Here is a 16823-nt window from a genome sequence, read left to right as displayed (position 1 = left end):
TCCTTACCAGATTCAACTCCAGATAGGCTTTGGCTTTACTAAATCCACCCCTGCATGCTCGGTGTCTCTATATTTCACCTGGGTCACCTGTTTAGTCAGGAGCTCCTCATACATCCATGCAGGCCTCCTGTTACCTTTGCTTGATTTCCTACTCATCAAGACATCATTCTTGAGCTTGGAGGAGCTGATACTTGAATACTGACTAACAATCCTGGACTCCTCTTCTCTCCAGGGCTGTAATCCATGAGATTCTTCCAAAGTCTGCTCTCCTGAAGTCCAGGGCTGTGATCCTGCTTTTAGCCCTGCTCCTTCTTCACAAGATCCTGGACTCCTCCATCTCTTGTCACTGCAACCAAGGCTGCCCCTTACCTTCATATCCTCTACAAATCCCTCATTGTTTATAAGTATCAGGACCAGCAGAGTGTCTCTCCTTGTTGGCTCCTCAACCTTCTGTGTCAGGAAGTTGTCACCAAGAAACCTCCTGAAATGCTTGTGGCCTGGTGGGTTGTCCCTCCATCAGATATCAGCGTGGTTAAAGAGTCCAAGAGGACCAAGGCCTGTGAATGTAAGGCTTCTTCCAGTTGTATGAAGAAAGACTGATCACCTTATTCTTCCTGATTAGGCAGTCCACAGCAGACACCTACGATGTCACCCATGTTGGTCTGCCCACTAATCCTTACCCATAAGCTGTCACTGGCTCATCACCCAGCCGTAGGCATAGCTCCATGCATTCTAGCTGCTCTTTCACATAAAGGGCAACTCCTCCTTCTTGTCTTTCCAGCCTGTCCTCCCTGAAGAGTCTTTATCAGTCCATCACAACACAAGACTACCAAGCTGTATGTGAGCAGCTGTGTGAGTTCTCATCCACAGAAACTTAGGCACCATGAGAACTTCACTCTAAGAAACTTCCAGGGCTGAGGAACTGAGATAGTTCCATGAACAGGAAACAGATTAGCAGAGTTTTGAGACCGTCAGTGTTTGACCTGGCACCTTACTGCCCACTGCCGTGCCAGGTACAACAAAGCCTATACTAGCACAGTGTTCTGCCCAGGCTGATTGGACTTGCTCGTCACCTGAAGCTGTGCTATAGCAGAGGGCAAGACTTCCCGTTATATTACAAGGAAATACTGGAGGAAAGCCAACTCGTAGTTTCAGTGTGTTCTCCAAAACAGTAAAAATTAGATGTAAAATTAGGCTACACTGTGTATATATGAGGGTGACCTTAAATGGAGGAGACACACATGAAAAACAGAAGAAGTATAGAGCCAGTACTTTTAAAACTTCTGATACAAATCTCGGACATGTTCAATTGGGATAAAACATCAGTTCTTTACTAGCTTTTGAAGTTCTTTAACAATTTTAACAAGTTGAAGCTCTGCTCCTCCCTATCTAGCAAAAAATAAGCCAAAATCTAAAAGCTAAGCTTATTTCAAAAGACTTCTAAAAGCAGAAACATGATTCAGTAGTACCTGATGAAAACAAAATCAAGAGTCTGGGGGTTTTGTCAACTTCTATCAAACATTGCTAACTGTAACAAAGACGCAGCCTTTAGTTACAAAAAGATTCTGTAGGATCTAATATTTGTCATATTATAGCATGTAGACCTATAATAATCTTAAAATTTAAACAATTCACAGTGTTTACTTAAACAGATTTTTATCTGAATTACTGCTTGCAAAATCCTTAGGAGAACATCTTGCATTTTCATTGAAAACACTGAAAATAATATCCACACATAACAGGCATCAGATTTATCACCATTTGAGGGACAATTCTTGCAATAATTATCAGAGGATTGATGAGTTAATCACCAGAAACATTCAAAAGGGAAAGCTAAAGTGCATATATTAGACTACATAGAATTGTAGAGAACAATACATTATCTTTTATATTTTCATTTGTATACTGATGCTAAGTTTACCAAGTACCATTATAGTCATTTTTCTCACTGTTTACAAAATGTAGGACATGTACAGTAGTAAAAACCTCTTGTCACTGTAGTAGAATTTTGCTTCTGGCAAGACTATAACTCCATTTAATATCCTTAAGTTAGCACTGTATGTTTAATACACAGCTTTCTCTGGCTTAAAAAGATCTTCGGGTCAACTTACTAAAAATTTGAAACTCTACATCTGAAATGGGCACAGATGTTATAACACCAATACATTATTGTGATCCACATACCCTATTATCATTCTGATAATATTATCTACAAAAATAAAGATACTTATACGCTTATATTTTACTTGCATTTCCTGAATTGTCTAGGATAATGATATATAAACCATAAAATACGACTAATTATAAATTTAAATTTGCATTAAATTGATGGGGAATTATCTCCATTATACCAAAATTGCCTTTGAACTGTAAAAGCCATGTCACCCAGTTTAATGGTACAAAAGTAGCAACTGGTATGGTTCCTGTAGTAGAGCTGTTAATCTTAAATCTCAGAGAAAAAACTACTATGGAATATTTTCTTCTTTTTTTTCAGCCAGAGGGGGTTTTTTTGTGCAGTGAGGGACTGAAAATTTGATAAAATTGCCTCTGAGTACAAAGAAGTTTTGCCCACATTTGAAAAAAAGCAGTAAAAATTAATTCAGTGTCAGATAGCTTTGATTTCTGATAGACTTAGTCCGCTGAGACCTAACCATCAGTTATCTAACCACAGCTGCCTAATCTGCACTGCTGAGGCCACAACTAGACTTTGTGCTCTATTAAAGCATAGTTTAGAAATCTAGCAGAGGGCATTTAAACTGCAAAGCTGCCAAGTCTTACAATGGGAGCAGAATGAAAAACATATCAGCTGATGATCAACCAACCAATTGCTAAACAATTTACGGTCCAGATCTCTCTACTGGAGGAATAATAATCTCAAAAATTCCCTTCACAAAGACAGTCACGCCACCAAACAACTCCCATTTGCAGAAACTCAGTCCAGAGTTGCTATACAGAAACTTTCTCTTTTAAACTAGAAAGCCAATCTGAACCTAGTCCTTCAACTAGGACAGGAGAGGCAGGAAATCAGAGCATTAAAAAGTTAACCTCAGAAATGATGGCTGTTGAAGCTCAGTTTGCAGGGGCAAGTTTCCAAGAAGGTAAGCCAATCTGTAACCGCAACGAATCTTCCCACTGCTACAAATCTCCTGCGGTCCCCGCTCTCTGCTGCATGTTGGGTCATGTCCTGGGGCTGCATTACATGGGCATAGAAATTTGGAGGGGTGTGTGGGACATACGGCAGGGAGGCCGGCTCTTTGAAGCACGATTTGGGCTAGAATGCACTCTCCCCTGCTGCCAGGCCATTCCCTGTCTGGAAATCAACCGGTAAGGTCTCTTTCAACTCTATCTTGTACATGGGGCCAGAAGTGAGACCAGATCAGATGAAGGACAGACATACCCCTCACTACAGCGTCAGCATACTGTCCAGCAAAGTGCAGTAATGACTCTTTCTCATTCCTGAAGCCCATCATCACCTAGATGCCCTCTGCTCTGGCCCTGAGGGCAAATGTCATGGCACAACTGGTATGCATACAACTGAACACTTCCTTCCCAAAACAGTGTGTCCTGACCCATAATGCCAGCTAAGAACAGTTCCCGACCCTTGCTAACTCTGAACTGTGTCTGGGCAGCATCTCAGGGAATACCAGCCAGCAAGGGCCAAGGCTGGGTGGGGGAACACGCTAGCAATTAAACAGTCCGGACAGCCACCAGGCAGTGTCCTGTGAACCTGTGTCCTTCCCCTGTTTTGTTTACCAGCAGGGGTGCCGTCCCATTTCCCGTGGATCCCTGTGGGCTCACTCCCCCAGGAGCTCTGGGTGGTGGCAGTTCCAGGCTTCCAGCAGGGCTGAGTCTCTGCAGCATTTCTCTGTGAAGCTGCAAAGCTGCTGGGGTACTTAAATTTGAGGGAGCTTTAAGCAGAGCTGCCTTTCATCAGGGGAGGGGAGGAAAGGTCTCAGGCCATGCCCAGGGCCTCACTCCAAGTCTGTTGGTCCAGCATTAGTAGATTTTGCTCCTGTGAGGAACAGTACAGAGTACTTTTACAAATGAAGTAAACTGTACATCACCTTGGAAATGAGCATGTAGCTCCCAAAACCAAAGATCCCATTTCCCTGCAACACAGTCCACACACTAGTTCAAACACTAAAGTTATGAACCCTTTCGCTACTTCACGAAGTTGCCAGTGACCCCAGGCAAAGGCCTTCATGTTTCTAAACTAAAATGTTGCCATGTTATGTGCTTGGGCAAAAGACCAAGTTCTTTTATGGTGTGTCCTTCAAAGGGAATGGTGGTTGGAAGCAGCAATATATTACACAAACAGCACCAAAGCCTGAAGGAGAGGGACTCCATAAAGCTCAGAAGATTTAAAGGCACTCCAAAAGCAACACACTAGAGGACATCTAAAATATTTTCTCTGGTCTACAGAGGGAAAAACAACTAATTGGGATTTCTGCCAGCACTTCACAGCACTCAAATGCTGGCATCAGAGAGATTGCTATCCAGCATACTGTAAGATGAACTAAGCCTAGCCTGGGAAGGGGTGAACACATTACTCTGCAGTGAACCTCCAATTTCGGGAGGCTGAAGTGGGTTCCACTTCACAGTGTTGTCATGTAGCTTCTAGTGTGAAGCAGAGAGGGCCTGGCCCACCTGGGACCTCATTGTGCCTTGGAGACTAACATGCTATACTTTGAGGACTTTGTTGAGTTATGTGGGAGATTTGGATGAAAGGAGGGAAGGCAAGGACAATTACGTATATCAATTTTTGGTATCCTCATCAACAGCCATATCAGAGGAACCAGGTTTAGGCACGTACCACTGCTTCAGCGACCATCCAAATGGCTACACAGGTATCTGGAATTGGAAAATTTCAACACAATACTATGCTAAATTTACAATATTGCAGTTAATTGTAGTTGACAGAGCCAAGATAGTCTACAACACTGAAGGATATTACCGCAGTCAAACTGCATTACTGTTCTCATGGTCAAACTACTCAAAGTCCTTGTTTGGCCCTCATTATTCTTTTATTTGAATCCTGTAAAATCGTTATGTTATTCATCCTCACAACACGAGGGGCATGTGATTACCCTCCGTGCTGATAAGCTGAGGCAGAGGAAGGCCAGAAATCAATTTAAGCACATAATTCTTAAAAGCTCCTTTTTACTCCAACGAGCATTTTTGTTTCCAGCAGTCAAGCTACTTAGATGCTTAAAGTTTTGCTCTTGTACATGGACCGATCCTTTTTTGGCTGTGCTTGTGCACCTCACTAGAACAGGATTAAGAGGCATGTTAAAGCACTCTGTGGCTGCCTTATTCTGTTCTTACTGCCTCATTGTTAGCACGCTCCCTAGCATAGGTTTGCCCACGCCTACCTGCAGCCTCTGAGACAGCTGAACCAAAGACCAAGAACACCAGGCAGCACGGACAAGATTGTACCACATTTGTCTGGCATGCACTGTCCTTCAGTGCAATTGCAGGTGACTGGGCAATCTCAAACATTTTTATATGCTGTCATGCCACACCATAATGCATGCAACACATACCTTCTATTTCAGCAATGACAGGCTGTGTTACAGTGCTCTCATTGTTTCAGACACTATGAGCAGAAACATAATATTTACATCCTGGAGCCACAGAAGCACCCCATGGAGAAGACTTAAGGCTAGTTGCTATGTCGTGGATGCACTCAGGCCAAGCCAGGCCAAGCCAGGCCAGGTCTACAAAGTTCAGGGCCACAGAATACTCTTTAGCCCTGTTTAGTGTATTGGTAGTGATGTTGTGGCTGAGCAATTGTTTCTAAATATGATATGGATCCTTAAGTTGTGTGCTGCAGCCAGTACAGCCAAGAGGCATGTCCCAGAAGGAGCGGTCTCTCCTACTCCTTTCCATTAGGATAATGAACTGTTCAGTGTTGGGAATATTGTCCTAGAAGACCGCTGATGTGGATTTAAATCTTCCTCAAGCACTGGAGGAAGGGGGATCTTTGATTTCTGTTTCCTAATGAGAGCTCCCACTCAGGTGACTGCGTGCCTCAAACTTAAGAACTATGACATCAGGCAATATGACACATAACTGACTCTCTCCAAAGATTATTCTTAAGTGATTTGCTTAAGGCCACCTCAGATATCATGGTGCAGAGAGCTAAACCAGACTCGTAGGCACATATGCCATTCACCCAGCTGCTCTTGTTTCTAACCTGCTGGACTTTGCCATGCAGTGCGTATCAAACTAATACTCGGCTTCTATTCAGTTCTATTTCTCATTCATTAATTTTCCATAAAGTATGAATAGCCTGTCTTACTAAAAGCTGGTGCTTCACAATAGGAATAATGGTTTCAGGACCTCCTCCTAAAACCTGTCACCCTTGAAATTCTTTTTTTAAACAGTGAAAGACATATTATTTGTATCACGTAAGGACTGGTGCCATGAAAAACTAAGTCATGCCACTTGAAGCTTCTGCTCAATTTACCAGACATACGACCCAAGTATCAGGACACTTATATAGTAGGAAATGTCATGAAAGCAAGAAAAATGTTTGGCAAGATGTGAAGACTAAGACAGAGTATTTATTGCATCTTGAAATCAGGCAGGACAATTAGTATAAAGAATTTTCTGAAATAAAATGTACTAACTAAATAACTACTTTGCTAGATAATAACTACTTAGCAGAGTAATTTGAGAGCAAAAGGTCCATTTATATTTTCACAATTTAAATTAATTGGGTATTTAATTAAATATTGTGAGACTGTGGTACTATGTTAAAAAATGCAGCTGGTCAATGCTTTTTCTGAAGATAAGGAAGTCCCTGAAGATCTGTAAATGTTAGTTATTGAGGGGTGATTAAGCACGACAGCAAAATACTCAAGTACAGAAACTCTAAATAAATCAAATGTCAAAGGCATAATGAGAAAAGATACAAATTACTTTTTTATTGCAAAGAGCGAATTTTTAGTAAATATCACAAACTCATGAAGCTATGTGCAGCAGGGAGGCATCTCAGCCTGACCACAAGCTATCATTTATCATGACTGCCAGAAGCCATCATCAACATGGCTTCATGTCCAACTAAACTTTTGGACTCAGGCAAGAATACACTGTCAGGCTTGTACTTTACCTCCCGGGATGAAAGTTAAAGCTGCTATTACATCAAGCCTCTGGGCAGCTTCTGCTCGGACGTTATTTCAGTCACACAGTGAATCCTGCTGCTCTGGATCTTCTTCCCAACGACATCTCCCAACCAATAAACTTAACTCATAAAAAGATTACATGATACCCAAGGGGATGGTTCACCCATTGAAACATTCAGAGCCTTGAGTGGCAGTTTGGTTTGATCTGAACAGATACGCAGCATGTGGTGAAAGAAACATCACAGAATCAACCATTAAATACTGTGAGGGAGAAGACTGACTGTTCGCCACAGCTCTGGCCATCTCGGGTCAGCTAGTGAGGCAGCAAGGACAACCTAACTGCGCTAGCAGAGACAATGGGAGAGCAGAGCTGGGCCTCCTAGCTCAGACAGACAGCCACTACCAATCATTTGCAGAGGGTCTATAAGCCAGATAACGAACCTGTGGGCACCATCATTCAAGCCTGGTCACCAGCAGAGAAGCTTTAGCACCCCCTGAGGGAAACCGGCAGTCCCAGCCCAGCCAGCAGCTAGTAACTTTGGGCTGTGCATTGATGGGGCACAGAAAAGGCAATAATTAATCCAGACACAAGGGAAGAGCCAGCTGTTAAGATGGACATGGCCAACCAACACACCACCACATTGTTCCAGGGCAAAAAAGACACAATAAAATACATAGTCAGCTAAATACGGTAAAGTGAAACAAGTAAGAGGTTCCTGTAAATGTGCAAATCTTGACAGCAAGGACTTTAGATAAATGGTAAAACACTGGTAAGATTATAGACTTAACGGTGATTGCTTGTGCAACACTTCTGTAACATGTTTTTCTTGTAGTCTGCTCTGCCGAGCAACCTCCACTTCCCAGCTAGCCCACCGGGAAGCTCGGCTCTCACTCAGCCAGATGACTCATGGTTTTAGTGACACTGTGAGATACGTAGCCTGTTTTAGGCATCTGTGCTTAGTCTGTTGTAGGCTCAGATGGGAGATCACATGAAGACCTCCGAGGTTTGGAGTCCATAGGACACATGCCAGTGAATACTAGTTAGAGCCTCTCCTTTGCAGCCACAGCCCACACTTTTGGGCAATGGCTTTGTCATACCAGCTTAAGCACCTGTTTTTCAGACATGGCTGACAGATGCTTATATATTACATCTCAGGTAATTGCTTTTCAGGTCCTTTCCTTGGAAAGTCTGCTACCAAAATCCTTGCGCATTTTTGATGCGCTTGCAGATTTTCTCTGACTTAGAACAGAACAGTTGCATTTAAATTGATTTAAATATTTAATATCTGTCTTTCACAGAGTGAATAGTAATGCTCTCCAAACTTTCCTAGTTATGTACCCGCAGAAGTGCTTTTTCAGTCTCCCCTGTTGCCGTCAGCTAAACGTGAAAAACGTGGATTATTGGTAGCAAGTGTGTGAGCCTTTCCTTCTGACTTGTGAAGCTTCAGACACAACTCTCTGGTGTCTACTGCTCTGCCTGACCTCCCCTTTCTTCTAAATGATATTGAAACTATTATCACTGGCTCTGTCTCCCCCTTCCTATTGTTCCTTTCTTCCCAAGCTCTTTTTCCCCCTGACAATTCAATTTTCTGAGTTTCTGTGGTATAATTTTAATCTTTCCTGTGGTTTTCTAGAATTATCTTCAAAGGCCGTAAGGTCCTTTCTTACAGGTTCTTCCTGCTGCAATACAGAGTTCCCCAGGCTTATCTAATTAATGTGGCTTGCATAAGTTTGTAGCAATTTAGCCAAAATGAATGAAAATTTGTGTTAAATTACCAGAGCTCAGGGGCCTGCACTTCCAACTTTTTATTTGGGTAACTGACAGAGCCTAAATAAGTACCATAAATGCCTCGGTGTTGCTCACCACGCAGTAGTATTTTAATCTTCAGACTCAAGTCTATCCACAAAATGTCGTTTGCATTTTCTTTCTACTTTTATCCAGCAGCCTCAAAGCATTTTGCAAAAAAATGTACTAGTTTTGTGTCAGGGTGTTTCTAAGAGACAAATAAACACAAAAGTGCGTGCAGTAAAGCTGATTTACCTGGGGTGCGGAAATGGAAAGTGAAGTAGCTCTCTAACAGACTTACACTAAATGTCGCAGTCACCCTACTCAGAGGAACATGCTGCCAAGTGTATCTTATGATTTCTCTAATGAAGGGTAACACTTGTCCTTCTTCAGCTGCGGAGAATGACGTGCCAGCCATCTGGCCCAAAGGCTGCCCAGTGTCTCTGAATGGTAAATCTGTCTGAATTGTGGGAAACGATGGACACTAACTGGCAAGGAAGATTTCCTCCCTGGCATACATCAATCAGCCATCTCCTTCTATTTTGAGAACTAAGTAGGACTCCCACTGTGTTGTTTATGCAGCTGGAGACAGAGGTTTTATGCTTTATGCTTTCCCTCTGACCAATACAAGATTTGCTGGGACCCGATGTAACTTTTCAGGAGCAATGTAATAAAATCAGAGCAGTTGGGAATAATAGCTGCGAGTCCCAATTGCCACTAGGTGTACTATCAGTATATGAAAACCAGATATAAAAGACTGGTCTGGGCTTTTCTTTTTCTCCCTTTTAATCTGGAATGTATTCAGACTGCTGAGGAATTGTTAACTTTGATATCGGCTTGTAAAATATGGACTGTGCCTTCGAAGGCATCCCAGTAAGAACTTGCAATAACACAACAGTGAAGAAAATGCAAAATACTCAGTGAGCCACTGAAGCTCTGCAACCAACTCTAACAGATTTTCACAAAACTAAGTTCTGTTTTAAGCAAGGAAGTGTTATGTTCAGTCAGTGGCAGACTAAGAAAACCTATCTTACTGGTTAAGATCTGCCGCCTCCTTTTTTCCCCCAATCACCATCCTACCTTTCTTTTTGATGGAAAAAAAAAATAGTAAAAATTAATTAAAAGAGCTGCTAAAGCAGAAAAGAATATTTTAGACATATGATCTTCTGAGTTCTCTCCAACAACATCATCCTAGGTAATGGCTTATCACGTAACATTTGCTTTATTTTCTCTTTAACAGTAGGATATTTCCAAACTTGTGCATCCCATCTGTATCCATTTTCACAATGACTGAACAAATGCAATTAGTCTGCAGTCAGCCATGTAATGGTCTCCTACTACTACCACTAGGTATTTTTAGTCCATGGATTCTCTTATTTCTCAGCTATGCTTTCTTCCTTTTCCTAGCTTACATTTACTATCAGAGTTGCTTTTTTTCCCTTCACTGCCATTCTGTGTTACTGAAAGAATCCCATATGATTTACCTTTTCATATTTCTCTCATGGTCACCTCATTACAACATACAGATGGTTGAAAAAGGAGGAAATTTTTCAGTAAAATTATTGCAAAATTTGCCTTTATTTCTTCTCAAATTCTTTACTTTGCATTATTTCCTAGATCTGTACAGTCTGCCTTCTACCCAGACTCCTTTCTACTTGTTACTATGTTTTTACAAAGATATATGAACTGCTGGAGAAGAGAAAATCTCCATGTCAACCTATTGAGAAAGGAGTTCCGTTTCCTTCTCCCACAACAGATTTTCAATGATCCGCCCACCTTGCAGCAGGATGCGACATTGATTTTTTTGAAGTCCAGATTGCAGTTCTCTTACGTGCTGATCAGAGCAGAGGTGAACGTGACTTTGTGTGTGCTCTTCTTTGCCTACGACACAGACACCCAGCAGCCTTTCTGACTTTGCTTCAATCCGTTAAAAACAAAGACATGTCGCTGAATCTTCCTTCATCTTTCGGAGTGTTAAACATGACATGCTTTAAATTCTCTGAATTTGTCAGCTGGTTTCTTCACCAAGCTAAATGCGATGTTTCTCTGCCTGTATCAATGATCTTGGCTTTCCTTAGAGCTGCTTGTTGAACAGGCCTTTCCATCTTTCAGCATCTTTAATTCCTGATTTTGTGGTCCGATTTCGTGCTGTGTATGTGGAATTTTGTGTTTGTTTGTGGTGGGTTTTTTTTCCTATAAGGCAGTCAACTTTTCTTAATTCTAGCTTCCTTTTCAAAGTACTTCTCTGAAAAATGGTGAATCCTCAGTTGTACCTCCTCAGCAGTGAAATACTTTTACCAGGTTTGTCTCTAATATGGACAGTGCACATGCTGAAAGCCTTCTTTACAACAGAAAGATGCACTGATTTAATTTAAACCAGGTTTTAAGCCAATCTAGTTTAACTAATGAAAATTCTTGTGTAGACTTTCTTACTTGGTATAGCATACACAAGTTTTTCATTGTCCTGAATTAAAAATAAAAGAAATTGATTTAAGCTCAAATAGGAATGTCTGTGCTATTTATTTAAAACTGCATACCTAAACAGACTGGCACAACTTTCTCATGGAGAAAAGGCTTTAAACTATACACAGTAAGATAAGAAAAAAAGTATATACAGTCCCCTAGAGTATTTTTTTCTCTATACTGCCAGTTGCCCATCTTTTCCACACTTCTATCTCTGATTGCAAGCACATTTTTTTAGTTGTTTCCCAAAACAGAAACTTGCATAAATTTCCTTGCAGCTTCTGGGGGCCTCAGCGATCTCCAGAAATGTTCTTGTGCTTACACTTCCTATTCACCAGTTCCTGTGTCCGTTTTTACCCTGCTTTTTCCACACTGTCTCTGCAGATTGCACTGGCTTTAGAGCAATTTTGAACAATTAGCCTACAGCATCTCCCTTCAAAAATTTAACCAAGCTTCTAGGAATATCTTCAGAATATATATATTTTTTCCCGCAACACATTCCTACCTTTTAATAGAGAAAGAACCATTAAAAAGAAATATTCTGACAGGGAATAGAAAATTAAATCGATTTCTACCTTTACATTTGCCTAAGTTATATTCAGAGGCAGGAGAAGTAACTGAAGAAGTTACAGAAATACAACAAGCCTGAATCTTTCACTACCTTAGAGAACAGCCAAGCTTCGCAGCAGTGATTTCATCTCTGAGTCCAAAATCTTCAGCTGGAAATACTTTCCTTGTTTCCTTTTGAACAGGCTGAGAAATATTTTCTGCCTTCATCTCACTTCTCTTCCCAGCAAAAGAAATTATTCTGGTTTCTCAGTCAGCTTATTTTCACTAGGTATTTCAGTTTGCACCCTCAGCTCAGGTTCATGTGTGTGAACCACTTAAGCAGACCTGATAGGATATCACTATTGTCTTTTTTTCCCCTTATGCATAGGCATATTTGCTATTACATTTCCTTCCCTTTGATATCAGATTAGTGAGGCTACATTAATTATTCATTCCTCTAGGCGACTGTCATGATTTAACCCCAACTGGCAACTAAGCACCACACAGCCGCTTGCTCACTCCCCCCACAATGGGATGGGGGAGAGAATCGGAACAGTAAAAGTGGGAAAAACTTGTGGGTTGAGATAAGAACAGTTTAATAGGTAAAGCAAAAGCCGTGCATGCAAGCAAAGCAAAACAAGGAATTAATTCACTGCTTCCCATGGGCAGGCAGGTGTTCAGCCATCTCCAGGAAAGCAGGGCTCCATCACGCGTAACGGTTACTTGGGAAGACAAACGCCATCACTCCAAACGTCCCCCCTTTCCTCCTTCTTCCCCCCAGCTTTATATGCTGAGCATGACGTCACATGGTGTGGAATATCCCTTTGGTCAGTTTGGGTCAGCTGTCCCGGCTGTGTCCCCTCCCAGCTTCTTGTGCACCCCCAGCCTCCTCGCTGGTGGGGTGGGGTGAGAAGCAGAAAAGGCCTTGACGCTGTGTAAGCACTGCTCAGCAGTAACAAAAACATCCCTGTGTTATCAACACTGTTTCCAGCACAAATCCAAAACAGAGCCCCATACCAGCTACTATGAAGAAAATTAACTCTATCCCAGCCAAAACCAGTAGAGCAACAAATGCTCTGTGTTCAGTAGTTGACTGGCCCAGTTCTTTAAGCTCAATAGAGATGTTAGCTTTAGCTATTCCAGGGAGGACAAAGGAGAAAAGATACCTCAGCGAGAGTTCAAATTTTTATACCAGATCATTTTCCTACTGCTTCTCACAGTGCTGCATGCCTTTCACTTTATGAAAGTTGACATTTAAAAAATCCTTTAATTCAGTGTTAGGAAATGCTCTGACACCCAAACTGGCAGAATTCTTGGGTTAAGCATTCTCCTCCACTACTCTGCTGCTTCCCTGACTAGTACCAGTCACCAGAAGATGCTTCTTCCACTTAAACCCCTGTCTGACAAGCTCCAGAAAGGAAAAAAAAAAATGCATTCGGATGCTGGGCATTGCAAGAAAATTCCAGTAAACTGTTCTAAGGTTAGCTGTACCTATGGGATTAAGTCATTAGCTATTTACCATGAAATCATCCTTAATTCAAGCCAGCCTAAAGTAAAAGGGAAGAAAAATGTTTGCCTACAGAACTTAAAATAGGTGGTTGCAAAATTTTCTGAAGTCAAAGTGCTAAATGGAAACGGAAAACACATGCGGATCTTTGGTCATTATTTATGTTGGCTCTAAAGTTTCTTCTCACCCATTATGAGGCAGCTGAGAGACTGTTAGAAATTCACATCCTCTTGACTGAGGATCCAGCCTTGAAATAACTACATTCTCAAGGATGAGTTTGTGGAATGGGATCTGGGCTCAGGGAAGAATGTTGCCTTTCATAATACGTTCCTTTAAACACATTTTAAGGATGTGTTCAAAATCAAATTTCTCTTCCCACAAAATTTTGAACCTTCACTTCTTAAATGAAAGGTTATCCTTCACTTTGCATCTTTTTCCTGACTATTAATTGCCCTTGCCTCTTTGAAAATGCTGCTTTCTTTTTGGCAAACCAGACATAGTAATCTCCTTGGCTTGAGTATTAGCAAACTGTTAATCAGTTTATCACCAACTGATACGCTTCTCCTCCTACCTGATCAAAACCAAAAATACTTCCGAAAGTCAGTGTGTATTATCTCTTTAATCAGAAGGTTTTATTTCACGTAAGGCTTCACCCATGTTTTATACAAACATAACAGTGGACTATGCCACATCTGTCTATCAGATATGATCACTGGACCAGAGGCAACTGAACTCTACCCCATAGGGTAAGTCAGGCGTGGGATGTCTGAAGAGTATCCCCAGCTGACAGCTACATTCGTAGCATGGGGTTTGATTCACTTTTGGTCCATGATGCAGCTAATCGGGGTCAGTGCAGCATGCAGGCTCTCATGAAGCGCTTCTCAGACATTGCAGTGGCACTCCAAGGCCACTGCAGGAACAGACGAGTCTTCCAGGCACAGGCTACCTTTGCTGGAGTCCCAGCATTTGCCAAGCAGATGTCCAGGGTAAAGCCCCTCATAGCTGAGGGGACAGCAGAGATGCCCAGGTGGGACAAGGAGTGTGGGCAACAGGCCACAAACCCTACTCCAACAGATGGAGTGGAAGCACTTGAGGAGTGTGTGATTTTTGTTTGGGATTTTTCATTTTGTTTTTTCCCTACAGACTCGGGAGTCATGAGATATGAAAAGTGCCCATTAGACTAAAAAGCAGCTAGATTGTTTTCATATATATTTCATTTGCTGAGGGTGAGTTTGATGCAGCAGAACTTTATTCGAGGATTGTCTCCAAAGGACAAACAAGATTATGTGAACAGAAGGCAGGCAAAACAACAGGTATTTAACTGACGTATGGGACTGAGCAGAGCAAGGAAACGGGGCATTTCCTCCTGAACAATCTGTTGGTGGAGGGATTTCCATCAGTTGTTCAGAGTTGGTTGCAGTATGGAGGACTGGCTAATCTTCTGGAGCTATTTTCATTGCCGCATTGGGAAAAGACAGCAATAGAGCAGAGAAAGGAGAAGCCAGAGATAACAACACACATTACAGAAGCAGAGGCGGGCCATATAGAGCCTTTTGAAGGATGCGCTTTTAACCTGTGATTGAATTTAGACAAGAATTAACTGATGGACGGGGGACAGTGGAGTGGAGTGAAGTGTGACTTGTGGCTGTTGATAATGACAGCAAAAGTGCAGTTTAGTTTCAATGTAGAGCGCTGTCTTTTAGACAGCTTATAAACTTTCACACTGCTGTGCCAGATGCAGGTTTGGAAAGTAAGATTAAGTTTGCGTCATGGAAAAGGGCAAGTAGGACGATAAGGAGTAGAAAAGGGCAAGGAAGGAGCACTAATCCTTGGGCAGAAGGATGAGGTAGTTTGGGGAGCCAGAACTTTCCCAGTTAATATGTATGAATTTGAGGCTCTGTTTCAGGATAACAGAGACAATAATAAGAGACAATATTTCTAGCAGAGTTGTCCTTGAGGGGGAACCAGGAATACTGTAACAGCCAAGAATTTAAAATCAGTAGAGGGTTGGAAAGAAATGGCCTGTTAAAAAAAAATAAATGAGGTGGCTGCAAAGAGGATTATGGGTCCCTTTACTCCTCTAGGACAGGTATTGACAAAAGGATGTGATGAATTCAGAATGATCCATTCAGCCCCGCTCTTATCCTCACAGAGTGTCCATAAATGATGGTGGTGACCCTCAATTAGTTCTTTGATACACATTTTCCTTGACCTAGCAGTATCAGTCATTCTTCCCCACGGCCTTGTAACATGGCTTGCAAATTGTAACACCAAATTGGTATTTCAGCTATTACCAGCTCACCATCATGATTTCAATTTGCTGGGATTCAAGATCCAGGGACAGTATTTCTTCAAGAAAGCAATGTCAATAGGTTGCTCGGTGGCCAGTACAGGCTCTGGTAATTCATCAAAATGCAGTACAGGCAGTGAAATGGGAAGTGGAAAGCCTCTGGCAGCTTACTGTCCTCAGGACTTTGCTGGAAAGGGAGGGAAGAAAGGACAGTAGTACACAACGTGGTAGTGGACTGTGGTAGCAGGGAGGTAAGAAGTCCCTGTGGCCACATGAGAGGACAGAGGGTTTCTGTGCAGAAGCTGCCTTGGGAAGGTAAACAAGCTATAGGACCCGTCTAGGACCAACACATGCTGCTACAGGAGGAGTGGATAGAAATCAGAAGGATAAGGGGGCAAAGAAGGATCATTCAAACAATTGCAGGTGTTGCTGGGGGACATTTAGATCTTGTATGCATAGTGGTAGTGATAGCACAAAGGCACGATGCACTACCCACTGCAAAATTTGATGGTCATGTACAAAAGAGGCTTATCTGTTAATGAGCAACATGATTCACCATAACATAAACTTGTAAGGAGTCTGCGGTGCAGTGCTGATGGTATTACACCTTGTTCCAAATAAGGACATAGGAGGCCTAAGTAAATGTATCTGAGGCAATTAATTTCAATTTCAGGACAACACATTTGTTTGGGAAATGAGCTCCTCAACCAGTGAATTGCTCAGGGCAACGCCTTTGTGCCTATGGATCCTGAGTAAGGGTCAAGTCAAGGGATGCAGGCCTATTTTGCACCAACGATATGGAGGGCCTATAAAAGCACATTCTGAGGAGTTTTTGAGGTTCTCAGGGAAGGTAAATCTGGAGGAAAATGACCTCTGCAATGCATATGTAGCACAATATGGATTTCCTCATCAAGCAGGGACTGGCAACATCCACCAGAGAAGGCCAGTCCATAGCCATTGCTCTGAGTACAGGGCTGATGGATTCTATGGAACGGTGTAGGAGTCCCAACTCACAAGTTGGGACTGAGAGATGGTCAGACCTGGATTTCTTGGAAACAAATGGAGAAAACACAGGCCTCATAGTTACGGGCAGTTACAGAG

This window comes from Aptenodytes patagonicus, chromosome 2 (assembly GCF_965638725.1).
Source record: "Aptenodytes patagonicus chromosome 2, bAptPat1.pri.cur, whole genome shotgun sequence".
Lineage (NCBI taxonomy): Eukaryota > Metazoa > Chordata > Aves > Sphenisciformes > Spheniscidae > Aptenodytes > Aptenodytes patagonicus.
This window is presented reverse-complemented; position numbering follows the sequence as displayed.